The sequence below is a fragment of the Talpa occidentalis genome, unplaced genomic scaffold (assembly GCF_014898055.3).
Source record: "Talpa occidentalis isolate TD23 unplaced genomic scaffold, MPIMG_talOcc4v2.1 talOcc4.5, whole genome shotgun sequence".
Taxonomy (NCBI): domain Eukaryota; kingdom Metazoa; phylum Chordata; class Mammalia; order Eulipotyphla; family Talpidae; genus Talpa; species Talpa occidentalis.
The window spans coordinates 80,151,342-80,173,627 of NW_023604861.1; positions in this window are offsets into that span (position 1 = coordinate 80,151,342).

The window sequence follows — 22,286 nt, forward strand, 5'->3', positions numbered from 1 at the left end:
ACTTTCCTCTCTTGCCTGTCCTCTTGGTTATTAGACAGTAGCCAATTGGACTCATTCTGATGCTCACTTTCACAAGTTAATTTATTCTCATAAAGTGTTCTCCAAATATTTTTTTGAGCAAGACCCTTCAAAGGAACACATAAGGTAGCATTATGTAAAAGCCACATGCGGTGTTACAAGTGTTAACATGGGGTGCAGGCCTAGTGCCACTTTTCCTCATAGTGCTCGCCAACAGTGGACCCAAAGACACTTTTGTGGGGCCTCCTTGGCAACGTGGAACACAGCTTAAAACCCCAGATCTTATTGGCAACCATTTGTTATCTTTGAATAGCCTAGAGGCTAGAACAGGGGACTTGGGACAGATAAGTCTTAGACTGAGAATTAAGATTGAGTTATGGATATAATACAGTTATGTATTAGCTGGCAAGGGCTTTGTGGAGAAAGAAAAGCAGCTGGGGAGCACTGTGTGCAGGTCGTGGGGTGCTGGACAGTATATTGAACGGGGACCAAAGCATGGGACTAAGTTGTGCAAATGAACCTGAGATGTGTCCCACCACTTCAAACAAACTCAGTTCCAAAGGTTCCCAAGGAGTGTTGCTAATAGTGGGTGTGGCAGGGACTACAGAAGACCTGGAGAGAAAAATTTTGGGCCCTGCAGACTTTTCATAGCTTTCAAACACCAATTAAGCAGTACCTGTCCCATGCCCCAGTAAAACTGAAGGAACAAAAAAACTGTGATTATTCATAGGGGTTCACATGGATGATGATTTGCTGCTTGGGTAGAGACTCTCTTCCCCTCCCCTCCCTCTAATTGAAATGAAACTGAAAGAGGGAAATTCATTGAGGTTGGGGTGGGAGGAAAATTCCTCTACTTCTCCCCAAGCAGAAGAGAAAAGAATGTTTCACAGTGGCCTTTCAGCTATAAGGTTTTTCAAACCAAATTATCTTCCTGCTGGAAAGCCTTGCTTAAGGCTAGGCTCAATTTTGCTTTGTTTGCATTGTTTTTTAAAACAAATAAAACCAAGCAGAAACAGGTAAGTATATCTGCACAGTTTTGGAGTCACTGATAAGCACATACCCTTCCCACCCCTCCCCTGCCCACCCACTAGGTCAGATTAGAGCCCTAACCAGCAGTGAGGACAGAGTACTCCCCCCTAGCCTTCTAGAGCTCACTCCCAGGTGTAAAAGTGGGGTGGGCGCACGTACAGTATTTGGAAGGAGGAGGGGAGAGAAGAGGAATATTTGTAAACAGACACTGAACTGTTGAACTTCCCTGGGGTTGTCTGCCCACATTAGCACCGAGTATATGAATAAGGTGAGGGCCCCACCTCACCAACTGAGTTCTTTATGAAACAGAATTGAGAGTCACTAAATCTGTGACTAAATCACCTGTTAGTAGATCATCTACAAAGTGTCATATCTGATAAGGACTATGGTGGCCCATGTTTGAGGTGAAGCTGATGAAGAGCCAACACTCCCTCACTGTAAACAGGATGCCCTGGTTACCCTGAGAAGCATCCCTGGGACCATTGTCAAAAATTATCTGCCCAGCACCTGACTGTGTGTGGCACCCTCTGGATGTCCTGAGAGAACACTCAGCAAAACCAGGGTTGAATGCTGGAGCTCCGAGTTTGCCCTCCTCTGGATCAGGTATTTGTATCTCTGGAAAAGTTCCTTAGCTTCCCCAGAACCCAGTTTCCCATTCCTGACCATGTAGTTGAGTTTCATCTTCAGAGCCCTGTTACACTTTTTTATAGTGTCCTCACTTTCCCTCACCCACACATACAGGGTCAGGGCGGCATTTACACACTTTCTCCAACTCCTTTTGCCACCAAACTATGGCCCTCATACAGACAGCAATGAGGGGATAACCCAAAAATTCTCCATCATTCAGTCTCAGGACCTTTTTACAGTCTTAAAAACAACTGACATCCCCAAGTAACATTTATTTTTATGGGCTATATCTATCACCTTTACCTAATTAGAAGTTGAAAATAAGAAATATTATAAATATTTAGGAATTTTTTTTAAATAATAAACCCATTACAAATTAGCATAAATAACATTTTCATAAAACTATACAATAATTTTATCAAAACAAAATAAATTAGTAAGAGGGGTACTGTTTTAGATTTTTAAAAATCTTTGTGTCGAGCTTAATAGAAGACAGCTGGATCCCCCTATCTGCTTCTGCATTCAGTTCGTTGAGATCTGTTGTTTTGTTTGAAGTATAGGAAGAAAATCTGGCCTCATTTAGAAATGTGTGAGGAGAAAGAAAAAGTCTATTTTAATAGTCTTTTCAGATAATTATAGATATTCTTCTTTGACATTACATCAAAACTTAACCGCAGATTTAATATTACATTAAGACTCAACAAGTGCTAATGAGGAATCTGAAACCATATCAATAAACTTTTCAGATTCTGTTACATTAAAGTCCATTAGTCTATTTTTACTTAGAATGAGACTTTGATCTATGCGTAATTTTATAATGGTCATTTGGAAAATATTGGTTTATTGAGTTATGAAGACCTTCCAAATGTATGATGGAAAATTCCACTATATATTCATGAGAAATTAAGAGTAGAAAAAGGAAATAATATCTTAGTGTTATTATAAAAGCAATAGTTTTGGCCTTGGGGAACCCCACTTTAAGAAGTGACAGGTTAGCCCATCACATAGATGAATAGCTATGGATGTATAATTTAGAGAGGTGTAATCTCTCCCCCAGTAAATAAGTTAACTCATTTAGGTAATGCCTAATGGAAAACTTCCAAATCTTTCAAAAACAGAACACGTCATGAGTAAGTGTAGGTCACAAAGGAGACCTGGAGTCAATCAAATTCTATATGAACTACTTCCTGCCCCTACCAACATCTGAAAAAATCTTCAATACAGGGCCTCCCTGGTGGCACAAGGGGTTAAGCATAGCACTATGAAGAAATCCCCGGCCAGCCAGGGAGCAACCCACATGGCACAGCAGACCTCTCCTGTCTTGCCCACTGCTCCCCTCTACAGTGTACCTGGGTCGATCAGCCTGTTCTATTCCCCACTCTTGTCTCTGGTGAATCCTCTCACCCCTCTGCACTTCTGGCCTGTATCCCCAGCTCTTGTATGCATATATAAATCTTAAAAAAAAATTTCAATATAAACAATAATGTTTATATTATTGTTTTCAGGGGAAGATGTTCCAGTTGTTAGCATTTGCCAATTCCTGTGGTGTAAAAATTTCCACACTGACTGATTTAAAGTTACCAACACCGAAAAATTTGCTGGAACAAGATGTGCACAATTAGCTCCAATCAGCTGGTGTGACCCAATCCAGCACACCACTGAGAAAGAGACATAGACCCATCTTTCAAAGGGAAAAGTGTCAGAGAATTTATAGACATTTTGTTTTGACTTGTACATTCTTTCCTCTGGCCATAGAAATTGGCATTCTTGTGACACTCAAGAGCCAGTCTCGTCCCATTACAGTATTAGACTTAGGCTCAGTACCTAGTCGTCTAGATCAGGCGCAGGTGTGGCTAAGGTGTCATTCTTAGGTGTCATTGTCAGGTACTTGTGAGCAAAAAATACTTGTGAGCAAAAAAGAAAAATTATTGGCCTCTAACATAACCAACATTACCTACACCTGACACATAATGGTGAAACCCAGCCGGGATAACCAAATAAACTCTCCTATTCAAAAGATGCAGGCATGGGGAGCACATAGCAATCGCTGGTCCACAGTGGTTCTGAAATCCAGCCTAGCACAAGTCACCAGATCCTTGATTAGGACTGCTCCTGGAGAATGCCCTTCATAGCCTTGGTTCTACCCACTGGGTTCTTGATTCTGCCTTCATGGTCATCACTTTTTCTACATGAAATAGACTGTGTTTGCATCTGAATTCTATTCTTAGCTTCTTTCTGCCCTAAAAAGCGTGAGGTCCAGAGGTTTCTTCTTATTGTATACTGTCTCTTTTAGTCCAAAAGAAACAAAAAGTAATATTGAGTCAAAGTGGGTGCTGTGGAATAGCTTGCTAACAGAAAAGAATCTGAGAGGTCAGAGTGACATGAGAAACATGTATGGATAAGAGAAAAGGCTGTACCTTAGTAATAATCTATAAACTGATGACTAGATATGAAATTCCTATGCAGAAGAAGGCTTTTTCTCCACTCCATAGGGGTCTGAGAGAGCAGCCTTCATTATCTAAAACCTGAAACTAGCCCAGTTTTACTACTTGTGTTTTTTGCCTGAAGAATACAGAGACATATATCTTCTTACTTGGTCATTTTTCTACTTTATTTCTATTTTAACCTAAGAAATAATAAGCACTCATAAATTTCACTCAAAAAACAAGTCTTGTTCCCATTACAAATTCTCAGACCATCCCCAAGACAAGAATACTAGTAATCTCTTTGTGCATCCTGCTTGAAATAGTCTGAGTAAACACTTAGATGATGACAGAGAGAGAGATTTAATGTTTTCTACATAAATGGGGGCATGTTTTTTTATAATAAATTTTATTTTTATATTCCCCATACAATTGCAACCCCCTTATTTTGACCCCAATCCCTCCCCTCCCGCCCCCCACCGCCCATAGAGTGTCTCTGGTTCATAGTTTTTTGTTGATTTTGATTTTCACTTTCTTATAGTTATTCATTTTCCTGGTCCCTTATTTAAGTTCTCTAGATTCCTGCTATGAGTGAGACCATCCGGTATTTTTCTTTTTCTTTCTGGCTTATTTCGCTGAGCATGATCCCTTCCAACGCCATCCATGTTGCTGCAAATTGCATGTGTTTATCTTTTTTGAATGCTGAGTAATATTCCATGGTATATATGTACCACATCTTCTTGATCCAGTCATCTATTTTTGGGCATTTGGGTTGTTTCCAAAGCTTAGCTATTGTAAATAGAGCTGCTATAAACATAGGGGTGCAGGTGCTCTTTGGAATTGATGTTTCTGTGTCCTTTGGGTAAATACCTAGGAGTGGAATTGCTGGATCATATGGAAGCTCTATGTTTAGTAGGTCAAGAAATCTCCACACAGCTCTCCATAGTGGTTGGACCAGTTTGCACTCCCACCAACAGTACAGAAGAGTTCCTTTTTCTCCACACCCTCGCCAACATTTGTTGTTGCTAGTTTTTTTAATATGTGCCATTCTCACTGGTGTAAGATGGTATCTCATGGTAGTTTTGATTTGCATTTCCCTGATTACAAGTGATGTTGAACATTTTTTCATATGCCTGTTGGTCATTTGCATTTCCTCTTCAGAGAAGTTTCTTTTTAGCTCTTCTGCCCATTTTTTGACTGGATTAGTTTCTTTGTTGTTGTTGAGTTTCATCAGCTCTTTGCAGATTTTTGTGATCAGTCCTTTATCATTAGTGTTGTGTGCAAAAATGTTCTCCCAGTTGGTGGGGTTTCTCTTTGTTTTTGTTATTGTCTCTTTTGCTGTGCAGAAGCTCTTTAATTTGATGTAGTCTATGGGGACATGTTTTTCACACTATTCTGCTCCATGACTTTTTATCCTTAACTTTGTATCTTGGCGATTATTTTGTAAGAATACATGTAAATCCATTTATTGTTCCCCCACCCCTAGTTTATTTTATGATTCACTCCCATCTTCATGGAACTTCACTTACTTCTTTCTATAATATACTTCCACAGCATCCTGTCCTCCATTTTAAACCTCATCATATCAGTAATAATCAACAGTTATATGTTGCTAACACTTGCTACATGCCAGGCACCGTTCCAATACTAAGTATTAACTCACTGAATCCTTGCAAGACCTCATGAGGCAGGTACTAATAAAGTACGAGCATTTACAAAGATCATAAAGCTAGAAGAAACAGAACTGAATTCAAACCCAGGCACTCTGGCACCAGCAGTCATGGTGTTATTGATTTACTTGCCCTCAAGTCCTGCAGGGCTCATGGTCTCTTGACCTAAGCAGAGCTCACGGTCTCTCTTTCTCACTAGACCTGAGGGTAAGGATCATGTTGCTGTTGCTCACAGTCAAGTCCTCTAGTAGATGCTCAGTGAGTATTTCTGAATTGAATGTCAGTAGTGATACAGTTTTGCATGCCCTCTTATGGGGCACTATGCTAACCATTTCAAATACCTTATCTCACTTAATGCAGCAACTCTAGGAAAATGCTATCATGATAATCTCAACTTTACAGGGGAGGAAACTAGGTGTAGCTAGTAAATGAGAAAGCCAGGTTTGCATCCAAGTCTGTCTGACACTAAAGCATACACTGAGCCTCTATGGCAGACCAGCCACTCTCTCTGACACCCACATTTCGGAGAACACTGAGCAACCAGAACTAAGCCTTGAGCGAAAGGCTCCTACAGCAAACTTGCTACAAATGGTAGAGTAGAGCTCTGCTGTTCCAGAAAAGTGTCTGGATGATGATGATGATGATGATGATGATGATGATGATGATGATTAAAAAAGTCTCTCTCCACACCCAGAGCTCAATTAGCACTCAGTGCAGTGAAATTGCAATGCATCATAAGGCACTAAATATCACCTCAATTGTCGACACAGGGATTTACACAAGATGTTTACACTCCTAAAGAGAACACAGTACAAGTTTGTCACCCAACCAATCTTAATACTTGATGTCTTAAAGTTGGGGAAGGGGGAAATCTTAGAAAGACTTTCTTTGGAGTAAAGATAGCTAGCACACATTTACTGTAAATCCAATAGACTAGTTTCCCACCTAACATAATTTATCTTGAACACCACAGGTGGCCTATATTAGGAACAGTGTAGGCCAGGCCACACAGCTCAGCACTGCAGTCTCACACTGCCCTCTGCAGTCTGCCTGTGGATTTCACATGACTATCCCAGTCAGCCCAAGTGTCACAACTGAGGACATCTTGCACACACCTCTAGCATTTTATGTAGAATCACTACCTACCTTTGTGTTTTAGAAACAAATAATAAAACATAACTTGATGCCCAAATAGGTATATTTATAACTGTGATTTGTCTCTCTAGAGTTGGTGGTTTCGAAAACATAACTGGTGGGGGCTGGGGACAAAGTAAGGGAGTTTCATTTATAACATTCTTTTTCAGAATGGGAATAAATAAGGAAAATGAAATTTTACCCAAACTGATATAATTTTCTCACTCCAACCTTACCCCAACCCATCCCCACGCTACAATGCAGCATGTAACTCCTAGAGAGTGGAAGGCAGATGCTTGTCCAGGTCAAATACATACATATTTTTAAAAAGAGAGAAATAACTCAAGAAAAAGTTGGAGTTCTGAAGATTCAACCTTTTAGTCAGAAAGAAAAGTCCTTAACACATGATTATGCTTAAAGGAGATGAAGAACTTTCCTAAAATCCAAAATAGATGTAGTCAAGATTTCTAAAAATTAGCAACTTCCCCTGCAATCCAAAAGCAGAGTGTTCCTTTGAAATCTTGTGTAAGCCAAAACAATGTAATAACACAAAGACGCAATTATCATTCACTTATATGGAAAAATTTTTTAGAGTTCCAGGCCCCAAAAATAGCCTACTGAAACATATTACATCTAAAATAACACTCACTAAAGGAAAAGTAATGAAGATATGATAAATACACAGACTATATAAACTTGTTCAGGGAAGGAACTTGGCAGTGCTGCGCCTACTACCATGAATGGCTGCTGTGAAACCAACACTAAACAAGATTTTTGCTTTTTGCCTTTTGTCATAACAGCAAAGCTCTTCTTTGGATTTCTTTATGTTAGCAAAAACAGTTACTAATATGTCTCGGGTAAAAGCAAAGTAGCATAACATAACTTTCAAAAGCAGGAGATAACTATCTTTTTTTCAAATATATGTGCATATATAGACATGTGTCTCTATGTGTATATATATGTATGTATGTATATCTATACTGTGTGTGTGCATGTGTGTGTGTGTTTTCCTAGAAAACTTTTTCTAAGTTGGTTGAAGAGATCTCATTATGGTACAATATCCTGGGCTCCAAGAAAGACAGCATAAATCCCCTTGGCAAACTTAAGATATTCTTAAAAATCTGGTCACACCATACATATACACATAAATACCCTGTGTGTGCATGCATTCTACCAAGTCCTTTTCTGTGAGAGCTTTCTGGGAAATCAGCTTGAGCTCCATCAAACAATAAATTGCACACCATTTTATGTCAAGCTCCAAGGTCCTTCCTTAACTGAATTTTAACCCAGACCTCAATCCAGACCTTCATTGCTTTCTGACTACAACATTGGAAAAGAAATAGATGAGAGACTACTGGGGACTGTGAGAGATCATATGAAGAAAGAGAAGAGAGAAGACCATGCCTCACTTTAGAACTGTTATGAATGGGGTCAAAAAGTGCCAATGGAATCTGAACTACTCAAAAGTTGGCATCTCATTGCCTTTAGGATCAAGTCCAGGCTCCTCAAGCTCTTTAATCTCTATCCAAAGCCAATATCTCTCCTGTCTTCAACTTCCCACTGTCCAATGCAGGTTTCCTCAGTAGAGGTTGCACTGCTCTTCCCCACTCCCCTCCCTTCTCTAGCATCCACTTGCCTGTTCTAACCCTGCCTGTCCTGCAAGACACAGTCACACCCTTCTTTAGTGATGATCTGGGTCGCCACTCCAGTCAGGTGTGTTCTGCCTGTGAGACGTACTTGTTTGCATTCTACCCCTTCCACAGAGGTCCCACCACTAGGGAGTTCCTCACATGCATGCCCTCATCCCACTGAGCACAGCAGCTTGGAAGCTGTGGGCTTCGTTTGCTGAGTGACAGCTTCATGGTGCACATAGGCTGGGTTTGCCACCTTATGTGATCACATTGAAGCAGAGGGTCTAAGATCTGCTCTTAGTAGTAATCATCATGTCCAGTACAGTTCCAGGCATTTTCTGGGCACTAGGCATACATTAATTAAATGAATGAACCAAATGCTGGCAGGGGAAAAAAAAAATAGAGTGTTACTGCCTGAGGTCACATATGCTAGGAAAGATGTCAATCACTGATAAACTTCATCTAGTCAACAAACAGAAAAATACTGGGAGGCCAATTTTAAATGATTTGATAGCTTTGCCCATTGCTCCTCATTGTACAATCATAATCATCAAAGCCATTCAATCATTTGTAATTTAAACACACATACACACACACACACACACACACACACACACACACGCTCCACTGGCAGGGATAAATCTTCCTGAACTCTGAAATGTCAGTGTCTCATCAGTTATGAGAATCTCCAAAATGCTAAAGGTGGAGTCATTTCATATCAGGAGAAAGGATTTTTCCAAGGTCAGTTAGTTTATTGTGACACTACCACCCCATGGGTGAAGAAAGCATGATTTCCATTTTATCCCAACTTGTGAGGCTTATAACCTTTGTTTTCTCAGTATGAAATACTTCCTCAGATGCTCAGGCTATCTCACTGTAATCTTCCAATGCTCCCCATTTCATTCCATTATTTTCAAACACATATATACAAAGGAAAACTCTACGATCCATCAGAGCCCAAAGTATCTGGTTAGGCTATCCAAGGCCCTTTGGAGAGTGTCAGTTTTAGGCATAAGGTTCTAATTTGCATCACCCAATGAACATTCTCTCTCTGTCTCTGGTGGGGAAAATGCTAATAGATGTAGCTGAGAAAGTATGAGGCCTGCAAGGTTTTCTTAGTTTCTGCTTCAATTTTATCAAAGAAGCCCAAACAGCCATTTTTTGCCCCTGAAATTTGTACTCTCTGCTCCCCACATTTATTCAGATAGAGTTGCAGGAGGAACTTTTACATCCATTCAATCTGTGATCAATCTGTGGATCAATCTGTGAATATGGTCACCCAAAGCCTAGCATCAGTCATTCTGTTAGACCATCCAAATGTCCAGCATTTTGAACAGCTGTGATAAGCTAGTTTTTACAGAGTCAGTTATTCAAAGGGGAAAAGAGTTTTTCTCAAGATTCAATTTCTTCAGAATCATAAATGGAATTATGCCATGTTTCACCCAACAGCTCCACATGTCAGCAGGAAAGAATAGCTAAAAGATTTGTCAATGTCCAAATTCATTATTTTATTATTAAGCTGCATGTATTTGCACATCACCAAGGGATTTCTATTTCCAGTTCTATTTGTTATATTAGTAATGGAGCTAACCTATATATAAAAAATAGAAACAGAAAAAGAAAAGGAAAGAGAGGAAGAAAGAAAAAAAGAAAGGAGGGGAGAAGGTTTATTAAGAGTTCCAGTTTGAGATATCTCTCCAAGTTCAAAGCCAAGATTATATAGCCAGACCTGAGAAATAACTGGAACTAAGAACTGTAAAATCATTAGGAACCCAGAAATAAGGCGTCTCTATCTCCCTACTCCTTTTCTCTATGAGTCTGCTGCATTCTCTCTCACTCTCCCTTTGCCCATGGCACCCCATACCCGACTCCATTTGCTTCCCTGTCTGCAAGGTAGCACATAGCACAGGCTGTTTCAAGCATTAGACACGGGATTGGGAGATGGGGCAGGGAAGGCAGTCACATGGTCCAACATGGCTATAACTCTGAGATTGAGGAGATCTGGCTATTGGACTCAGCAGACTTCTCAAAAGATATCTTCCCCATTGTTATCTTCAAGCTGTTGAGGAAAGGAAATGTATAAGAATAAAATATTCACCTGAAATAAAGTATATCTTAGACATGTCTAGACTATAGCAATTAGGAATTCAAATATTACAGATTAAAACATTCTACTCTACAATTATGAAAATAAGTTACACTTAACATAATATACTCATCTAAGGATCTCTATGGGCAACATCCCAAAAACAGCTTTAAAAGGAGGTGGAATAGGGAAGAATGGTTTGGGGGAGCCTATAAAGGTGGAGGGATTGTCCTGAGCAAATAAGATGGGCAGCTAGGGGGGAAAGCAAAGAAGAAAGTACTGTAAAGAGGAGGCAGCAGTTACAGTTCAAAAAATAAGTTGCTTTGAGAACCCTTCTCAGAAACAATACGATATTTAGTGTTAAAAAACATTAAGTCTTCATAGCCTTTAGATTTACCCCCATTAATATTTCCCCAAAAAAGAAATAACTTTGGGCATATAGTTATTCTTTGTAAAATTATTTAAAATAGTGAAAAATCATGAGCATTCTAATCCCCCCAAATTATGGTACATCTGCCTGAAAGAGTGTATATAGTGTATATGCAACGAAAATGGTCATTATAAAAAATAAGTAGCAACTTGAAGAAAATGCCCATGAAATAATGCCAACCCCCAAAAAGCAAATTACAAAATTATACGAATGCCTTGATTAAGTCCATTTTAAAATATGCTTCTATGGAATAAAACAAATAAAGAATCCTTATAATTGAAAATAACTTGTGTGGGAGTCTCTATTTCAGAGGCTTGTGTGATGCCATTATAGCATTTATAAAATATTTTTTTTTAATTTGCATGCAGTGAGCCCTGCTGATTCCTGTCTTCAGCCTCCAGTCCTCATCCAGAATGTGTCTTTTGCTCAGAAATGTAATTTCCAGTAACAGGCTGAAATTCCCGCTTCCCAGGGAAACTCACTGACAACCAAACGCCCTCGTCAGCATGTCCTCTCCTCTACTGAAAACTGCTGGCCTCCAAGTACGCAGTGCCTGAAGACAGTTTGAACTGGTCTGAAACTGAGATGGATTCCTGGAAGCTCCAAACCAACCAAGAAAATAGCCAGACACCCCCAGCGGCAGATGGTTTAGTCTTACCGTTTTTATTTATTTTCCCTGCGCACCAGGAGAGGTTAGCTGATCTACTAGGAGGGTGACCAATACTTCTCTGCTTTAGAAAATGCCTGTTGTCAGTATGGCATTCACACGGGGCGAAATGTCGCCTCTTTTGTCCCAGCGTTCCAGGGGAAGCTCTATCAGGAGAGTTTTATCAGTGCAATTAACACAAAGGCCCCCTTCTGTCTTAAAAACACAGGCCGGGATACATGGTAAGATGAACTAGCCATTGTTTCTGCACAGCACAAAAACTCCTTTTCCCTCACCCCCACCCCCACCCCATTTATGGGGTTTCATTAAGGCTCACGGGTTCCTCTGCCTTATTTATTTAGGAAACACTGTTATTGTCTTAATGTAAACAGAACTCAAGATCAGTTGACAGTTGGAATGGTCCGACAGAAAGGTTTTCAAAGGCGCCTCCTTAGAAAGGGGTTCCTCGCATTCAGGCCCCGGTTCCTGTATCATACTGCCAGCACTGTTCACAAAATAAACAAATGTTTGTTTTACAACATGGCAAGGGGGGGCTCCCATTCAATGCTGGCCAGATATGAAAACAAACTTTCACATATAAGGGCTTTTGATACACATGACTTACTTGGATGACAAGGGGCTCGGCTGGGGAGTGCTTAAAGCTTATTAATATCGCACAAAAGACTTTTGTTTATCATTTCGCCGGACTGCCTGGGAATCACAAGACTCAAGCCGCCACCCGGCTGGTGTCCTAGCATTTCAGCAGCCGTAACGTGTGGAGATTGCGAAAGCACTGCTGGTTTGGAGCCAAAAACAAACTCTCCACAGACCCAGGTGAAAGAACTCTGGAGCTGCTGTCCTCTGAGAACCAGACTGGGAATGTACAGAGTGAAGGGGCAAGAGCTCCCCCTAGAGGTGAAAAAAAATGGATGCCTTGAACCTTCCTGCTGGCAAAGGGGTACAGTCCTTCCAAATAACATGGAACCCATGGCCTGCCTAATCCAGAGACACAAGTCTGGGTCTTCAGCAGACTTCAGCAGACTTGGGGAATTTCCTCTTCGAAGCTGACAGGTTCTACTCCCGAAATGTCTTATGAGCCCTGTGAGCAGGTGAATAGGAGAGGATGAAAAACTCATCATTAAAAATGAGTTCTTTAGACACTGGTTTGTTTGATCAGCAGGGAAGGAACTGAGTAAACTGGGTACAGCCCTGTTCTCTGGACTGGTGCTCTCCACTAGGGCGGCCACAGTCAGTTGTGGCTCGTAACCACCTACAATGTGGCTAGACCACATTACATGCTGATGGGATAATAATTAGATTATCTGTAGCTAAATAAGGGTTCATTTCACCCATTCTTTTTAACATGGCTACCATAAAATTTAAGATTACAAATAAACCATACTTATCACATAATATTTCTGTAGAAGTGGAATATTATAGAATAATTTCAGGCTTGTAAAAACACAATAAGAATAGATGTTTTACTCAATAGTATAGTGATTTGTGCCAACTGAGTTGATTTTTTTCCCTTAAGTACATTTATTCAATGCATAGAGCTGAATCTCTTGAAAATAAAGTGAAGTTGGAAAAATACTATTATAGGCTATCCTGCCATTTTCAGTGTGTTTAATGTCTCAGCAAAATGGAAATAAAAACTTCTGTTTGGGTTAAGTGTATATATATTGAGAAAAGGTCCATACTTCTCTCCACAAGCTTCCTTTTCCTGGCCATAGACTTTATGTATTTAACTACAAGTTATTCTAAGAAAAAGAAATTCCTACTATTGTAATAGTCTTGCAAAATTGTTTTCAAGTCATTAGACAGCAGATATTTGCTTAATCCCTCCCATAACTGACAGCCTTGCCCTAATCAATTCTCCTTTATAAGTAATACTTGGGATATATGAGGCATCTGGGGTAATGTGAGAAATATTTGACCTTCAGTATGGTCAGAGAATATACTGTTCATGATCTTTATACAAACTACTCAAAAATCACTTAAAGTGGATAACATTGCCATCCTAATTTCTGAATTAGATTTAAATGACACCAGCAGCAGCCTTTGATAAACACACCAGATCTAGCCCACAATCACCGACCTCACTCAGAAGACCGGCAGAGAAGGTACAGCTTTCCTAGGTCTGCTGCCTAAGCATTGCCCTGTTTTTTCATTTTTTTTTTTTTTTAGTCCCAGAATGTGCCCAGATATCACTGAAAGATTAACTATCTCTGTGATGAGTGGGCAATTCAGGGATTATGGAACTCTTTCTGAAATCTTTGCCTGCAGTTTAGCCTTAAAACAATGTCAAAGGTGGGTACAGCACTATAAAGGCCCATAGAGAATGGTCAAGAGGTTGTTCCTATAATATGAGACCTAGGGAGCAGAGGAAGTATCCACATGTCCTCTGAGTCTCTTCCAGGCCCATGTGTCACTCAGCCAAATGTGGGTGAGTTTAGCCAAACAAATTGCAGCTACCATCTTTGCAATTATAGAGAAACTGCTGGGAAAAGGAAACTCACACAAACAAGGATTTCAGTTACAAGTCAGAACAAATGTGAACTCCCACTGAGTAACTATACAGAGAAAAAATTGGAGTGGTACCCAAGACCCTTATCATTCCCCCGTGGACAGAAATGATGGGTTTGGGGAGCAGAGGCTACAATCCTACCATATGAACTGTAGATCTAGACTATGATATTTGGAGGGCACATGAGTGGGACAGGATATTCACTGGAGATATTTACTGGTATGATTTTCCATCTGACCTTATTATTCTGGCATGGCTGCCAGCACCTTATAATCCCAGCATTGTATTCACAAGCAATTTCTCCACTCATTAGCAGAAGCTGAGTCCAACTTTGCTCTTGTAGGGGCTTGTGAATCAGTGTGGACCAACAGTGTTTCCAGGAGCTAGCTGCAAAGAAACAAGAGCGCTACTCATTGGGGGGAAGGCATCTGTATCAGTGAGGATTGACTGCCAGTAACAGTGTCTGGAAATAAGTGATTAAATAATTTGTTTCCTCTTCATGTGAAAGAAAACCAGAGCAAGGCAATCCAGGATTGCTTAGCATCAGCTATGCTATCAAGCTTCATCTATCTTTATTTTCCATTGTCTTTAATACATAGTTTCCATCTTCCAGGTTGCCTCATGGCCTAAGATGGCTGTTGGAGAGGCTCCAACAGTGGCATCCATATCCAGGTATGGAACAGGGAAAGTGGGGAATGCAAAAGGGGGTGCACTTCAACTACTGTTCCCTTTTCCTGGAAGTCACACCCAACAATTTCTTCTTAATCTAACTGCTAACTTCTGGCTATGAGGGAGGCTGAGTACATTGTCATTCAAATACAATCCAGTTTCTTTGAACAAGAGTTCAAAGAAATGATTCAGAAGCATCTCTAAAGGAGAATTAGATACAAGTTGGAATGTTTATTTCAGTCCTGATAACCAAATTAGTAAGTATCATAACACTGGGATATAGTATCCTCTCCAAACATCTGCCTTCTGGTAGATCCAGGAATTAATTGTTTCTGAAAGTTACTTACAAATTTATAAAATTCTTCGATATGAGGAACAATGTTCCTGTACCACATCACTATCATCATCTACAACAGCCAACATTTTGTGGTCTGGATACAGAAAAAAATTAAGCCCCAACTTTGGGGTGAGATTCAACTATTTCACTCCATTGAACATAGAGTGACTTAAGAAGAAAAAACCAAGCTACAACAGGTTGCCACATACAAATATAAAAAGTGACATGGATAACTGAAAGATACAACTAGATGATATAAATTAGATGGTCTAAATTTGGTCTTTCACAATTGCCTGGATGTGTTGAATGTGGCTGTTTGGTTTGTAGGATGCCAAAGTATGAAAAGTTGTCAAATACAAAAAGGTATTTAGTGAAAACTCCTGGAGGTTAATAATGAAGATAATGATTATGATGATAACAAGTAGAATGATAAATTACTTCAATTCTTCATTCTATGAGTACAGTCCCAGTGAGTGGGTACCTTTCATTTTTATTGTTCCCTTGAATTTCTAAATTTACTTCACAATTTATAAGCAACTCTATGATCTCACTTGTACCTCAAAATTCAGAAGTATCAATAGAAAGTATCTTAAGAAAGAAGTATCAATAGTATCTTAAGTATCAATAGTATCAATAGTATCTTAAGTATCAATAGTATCTTAAGAAAGTATCAATAGAAAGAAGCTTAAAAAGGCCAACTGACTTACTGAAGTTGTCACAGTGAAGAGGCAGAAAGCTGGCTCTAAAACCCCACCCTGGCCACTGGCTGGGATTCTCAATTATATTTTTTAGCAGAACATTTATAAACTGTAGCCTGCTTCTTTATAGAACCTCAATGTTATCTCTTGAAAGTTTTAAGGTATTTAAAGGCAAGAGGTATGCTGTATTCAATGCAAACTGTGTATACACCAGGCTAGACACTCAATATTTATTAAAGATAATGATGTGTTATCATGCAGTGAGCTCAGCAGCATCAACTGTTAGCATAAGAAGGGTCTGAATGGATGGAATGATCCTGACCTTTTCTATCAAGAAAACAAGGACACTTGTTCAACCTTTGCTTTTGGATCTTGGGTGGTATGTGGTGGTGATTGTGTGTCAGCGTGTTGTAGTTGCCTTTCCTGTAACGCGAGGAGATGGGAAGCGGAAAACCTCTATAATGCCTTTTATTACTAAAACTCCATGATTCTGTCATTTGAAAGTTTCTGAGAAAAGAACAAGGTAAATGCTGGAGAGAGAAGGTATTACAGGTCAAATTTCCTTCTGTTTTCTTTGAAGAGCTTTAAGTCACATTTAGAACACCTGCTCTTTCTCATTTCAATAATTTATACCCCATTTTCTAAGTATAAGCACAATCACTAAAAATAGAGACTACAACCCCCTAATAAGAAGCGCCATATAAAGATGTGCTCTACAGGTCACTTTCTTGGGTCCTGACTTCACACATTCTGTTCCTAAGTCTACGGAAATGCAACAAAAATTTGGAAGCTAGGGTCTTCTAAATCCAGCCCCCTGCATGTTCTTATCCCAGATCTGAGCAAACTAATTCTATAGGTTAAACCCATACTTTCTATTTCTCCACAAGTGGGAAGAAATCAAAACTCAAGAATTCCCATGGCCCCAGTGTTAAAAAGAGAGTCACATCCTTAAAATATTCTAACCTCAGGTTCCTAACCCCAATTCTCAATATAAACCATCAAATCACCCACCATTTACAATGTGAAAAATTCTTGGCTTAAATCTTTCCCAGTACAGTGGTCAACCCAACCCACCAAAAGCTTTATAAAGCATTTCATCTTCTGAGTCATTCCATCTTTCTGACTGGTGGCCTATGGCCAATAGGAATCCTCTTTTTTTCCTGAGAGGGAGGGGAGAGAGTAGGAGCCATGAGGCTAATAAGTTCCACCATCCTTCATAAGACCCCTGAAATCACCAATACTCGGGATTCCCTTTGACTCTCCAGTTTTCGAGAGCTGTGTAATTTAGTTGGAGATGGTAGTGGTAATGATGATGACACTAATGACAGCAATGATAAAACAACATTTTTTGAACAATGACTACAATGTCTGGAGTGTTATAGGTACATTGTCTCATTTAATCTAAACAACCTTCTCTCTCTAATAGTTTTACTAATTCCACTAGTTTTCTCATTAACAGATGAGGAAACAGATTTAGAGAGAGTAACTAACTCTTCCATTGCTCCGTAGCTGAAAGAGTTCAAACCCTAATATGCATGATTGTGGATCCCATGCACTTTAGACTATCCTGCTTATTTTGGAGATGAAAACAGTGACTGATAGTCTTGTCCAGAGCCAGGAGAGAGTGTAAAGAAGACCCTCAGGCATGAGAGCTGCAGAAAGAGGATCTTATCAGAAGCCACTGGGAAATAAAAGACAAACAGGACAATGCCATTTAGACAGTTATTCTTCAACTAGATTAAGCCCTAAAATATCTATTAAATTGGAGGCATTGCTCTCTAAATTTTTACAACCAGATTTAAGAATGCTATAACTTGGGGTATTTCCATAATTTGGGGATACTAAAATAGTAACCATAACAACTAAAAGCATCCATTTCCTTCCTTTTTTTTTACCACCTGTGGACCTCATGGGGTAAGGGGCAGATGGTAAATTGGGGGGCAAGCTGGTCTATTTTGAATGCTTATTTACAAGGCTACATTCATGCCATCTACCAAACACCATCTGCTGGGCTATTTCTTCCATGAAACTAGAGCATTTTGTTCCATAGCAAATAAAAGTGCGACCAGAATTCTATCAGCGTGCTGTGTTTGGGAGAGCACCAACACTTTTCAAAACCAGCTTTAATCCTTCTCCAAGTCCAATGCAAAGAAGGCTCCCCCAAGAACAGTAATCCAGTCAACACATTCATTCATTCATTCGCAAACTCACTTTGAAAGAAAGCTGGCCCGCGTGGGCCAGCCAAATGTGGAAAGTTAATTTTACAACGTGAACTGTTTTCACCCTGGGCCAAGAGACAAGTATAGGCACCATATGACCCGGGTGTGATTTAGGAGTATCTCGGGACTCTGAAATACGAGGGTATTTCAGCAAGGAACCCCCACCTTTTCTCCCGCCCCCTCCCCCCATCCCCTAAAGCTCCCAAAGAATGTCTTTCATGTTTGCTGCATTCACTTCACAATGTGCTCCTGGTGCCTGTCCTTGAATTCTCGGCTCATTGCTCCTGAATCAAGGGAAGTCAAGTTGAATCTTTCAAAAATGGGAGCCAGGAGCAAGGAAGAATATCAGCAACAGCAGGAAAATCCAACCCCATCTACTTTTTTAAAAACACCAAGTCCTGATTATTATTCTTAAGAGATGAAAGCCACTGCCATTTCAAGGGAAGTGCTTTAGATTAGGAATCGGATTTCGATTTTATTTCCAGTGCTGTCACTGACTAGCTGTGTCATTGGATCGACTCTTTAATCTCTCTGTAAAATGAAGTAGCACCCTATGAAATACCCCACAGGAGGACCGGAGTCCATATTACTGTAAGCTAAAAAGCAAAACCTCCATAGAGTGAATGAGGTGACCAGAGTGGGTAAGGAGAGGTGGCCCAGCGACCGGGACACCTTAATGGAAATTTTACAGCAAGTATCATACATGACCTACAGAAGCAGCCCCTGGAAAGCACAGCCACACTGCCGACTGCCTAGCTGTGTGTCTACTCTGGTAGCATGGGAAACGACCTGCGGAAAGGTGTATGTGTAACGGACAGGAGCATGGTCTTTGAAGTCATTCCAGACCAGGATGCTGTCCTTGACTTCCTCCACGACCTTGGCGTGTTATTTCTACCTTTACCCTTATTTTCGGCATCTGTCAAATGGGATGATACTACCTCTAGCGCTATGCTCACCAAGCTTCACAAAAACCAATCCTCAAATTTTCTAAAATTTACCAGCTGGCTGACATCACATTGGTAGTTTGAAATAGTCTGCTTCACATAGAGGCTGAAAGAGTGGTGGGAGTATTCAACCACAGAAATCAGCAAATGCTACAAATCTGGGTTCTTCCCCAAATACCAGCCCCAAAGCTGGTTGTGAAACCTGTGTCAACATACCACTGCCACGGCTCAGCACCGTTGGAAGGGCTAACCGGAGGTGATCCACACAACATGTCAGCATGATGTTTGGTGCAAGACAAGACACGGGGGTCGCTATTGTTATCAGTGACTGGGGACCTCCCTTTCATACTTTTTGCTGGAGACCCAGAGAGGGAAATCCTTCAGTAAAAGAAGCTCTTCCTTCTCACTCCTCCAAATTGTTGTTTCTCATTCAACAGACTTGCATCAAACACCTAATGTAGGTCCATTGGCACAGGCATTGTGGATACAAACATGACTGAATAAATCTTGGCCCTGGGTTCAGATATTCACAGGTTCGTTGGTGGACAGGATAAAACTGGGTGTATGTGGCTGGGAGGGACGGACACCAATTACCAACCCATTCTCAACATCACCAACTCTCCTGCCACCTGAGAGCCCAAGGCCCTTGAAGCCTTCAGGGTAACTTCAGCTACAAAGTACAACCACCATCTCTAAGATAACATAATTATTAGGAAGACAGGGCACTCAATTAGCTTTCCCCTCTCCTTGCCCTAATGGCATTACCCTACGATTGGCAACACACTTCCCCACTGGCTACATGGTTGCATGTATGCGGCCTGGAAACCAGAAATGTGTAACATCAAGTCTGGCCCCTTGCCAAATTTCTACAGGGCATTAGTAACAAACTGGTGAAGCTCATTAAAAAAAGAGAGAGAAACCTATAACCATTAAAAGTCCATTAAGCAGCCTGTCATTTTGTAGAGCTAAATAGCCCACAGTAATCAAAAGCATATGAACCCCAGCTGGGATACCCAGTGAATTGTTTCGATTTAGGGGAGAATTCATCAAGAAAGATTGTTCTTGGGATTGGGTTGATTTTTCTCCTTCAGTTCCTGGCCCCACGTTCCATTATAATTAAAGTGATTGATGCACCTCCCAGACAGAGGTGAGCAGTGACCACCAGAGCCAAAACATCTGCTCCTTGCAAGCAAACAGCTAATATGGAACTTTCATCGAAAGGCACGTAACCTAGGGTTACCCCTCCACTGTCAATTAGGTATGGCACAATCCACTCTTTGCTTTCCGGCTGGGTTACCTCTGGGTTATCCATGAAATTTCTCTTTCCAACCATAGAAGGACTTTCATCCACAGCCAGGGTGTGATCAAGAAAGAACTAAGTCTGAAGCCAAGAAGGGACCATCCCTAAAATGGGAAATGGAAGATCAATCCATCAATTAATAAAAAGTGTTTCTGTCCATAGAGGTACACTTACTAATTTCAGAGAAGTGGGTTCAATCCTTCACATTTACCCCAAGCCCTCCACCTCCCTTCCTCACTCCCCCACCCCACATGGTGTACCCCTGTCACTCAGTAGCTCATTAGCACCTCCACAGGTGAATGGCCACACGCTAAGAAAAGAGGCAAACCTTAAAGGAGCAGTTATAGTGGCACATTAGCAGTTCTGGCCCTGCCCATAAGAATAGTGAGAAAGAAGAAAAAAATGAATGATTCAGCACAGGTTTTGGTGGTAAATGTAGCACTTGCTTCTCCAAGCCTATCTCCTCTGCCATGACATCATAAATGAAAGCCAAGTATTGTTAAAAATGAAAGAACTAAGATGTTCAACTCAATATTGTCTCCGGCGAGCAGTCATGTGTTCCCTCCATATAGTATTGTCTTTGCTTCAGTTTTAACTTTTTCACCCAAAAGCCAGAAGTCTGAATTATTTTTTAAAAAACTTACATTCAGTATAATCAGCACTTCCCTCCATTCCCCCCCGCCCACCATCTACCCAAACTCCTCTAATAATTTTGGTGTACTGCTTGATGCCACGAGCCTTGCAGCGCTGACGTTCTGCCTGTGTTGTCCGTCTCTCATCAATAACTGTGCAGTTCTCAGAGGCAGTGGCAATACCTGCTCCCCCCCACACCCCCTGTAGTAGCTCCTCAGAAGGACCCTTGCAACTCACAGTCCCTCACTAAACACTGATAGAGCGACGTTTCAGTGTTGCCAGGCTCTCAGCATTACAATCTCTCAGAAACTGCCTTCCAGTTCACCAAGCACTTAATGAGTTCCCATGCTGTCCTCACAAGTTCATTTGCCTTGGGAATAAAAACAGATCGATGTCCCCTTTATGCACTGAATCTGCTGAAACATACATTACAGATTACATATATACACACGCATATATATACATATATACATATACATATATATATATATATATATATATATATATAGTGTGTGTGTGTGTGTGTGTGTGCATGAATGTAAATGTTCCTGCACCTGACAGACCAGATTCTGCCGAATCTTCAATATTTGGCTGTCCTCCCACTTCTATTAAAAAAAACCTTCAAAGAACACCCAGTCCATTCCAGGAATCTCTCCCTCTGATTCCTTAAACATACAGACTAACAATCTTCCATCAACTCTCAAAATTGTTTTAAATTGATTAGTAAAAGCAATTATTAACTCCTTGGGTATATGACAAGTTTCCCCCACCTAACAGGGAAACTTTTTGAGGGCAACTATTATAGCTTATCCTACTATTTCTCACCAACCAAACAGAGGGCCTCATATACAGCGAATGGCATGAAAATATGAGCAAGAAGAAAGTCAGTGAATGACCTTGGGCATGAATGGGCAGGTGGGGTTGAATCGAATAGGGTGAAAACGAGGGTAAGAGGGTTGACACTTAGATGGGAAGTAAGGCACACTCTCAGCCCAGGTCGGTGACAGCATGCCCTCCCATCACTCTGTTCCAGAGACCACCTTGAGCTTGGGAACCTGGGGGGATGTGGTCTACTGCTGGACAGAGGGAGTCTCTGACCCTTGTGTTCTTTCTTCCTTGGATGTCTAATAGCGAAAGAAAAATAAACATATAAAAGGTCATAAATCCTCTTGCAAAAATAAAGGCCCCTTTTTAATGCCCAATAGCGAATGACTTAAGTTAAATTCCAGACTTTTGCAAAAAAAAATCTAAGATCCCTTCCACTT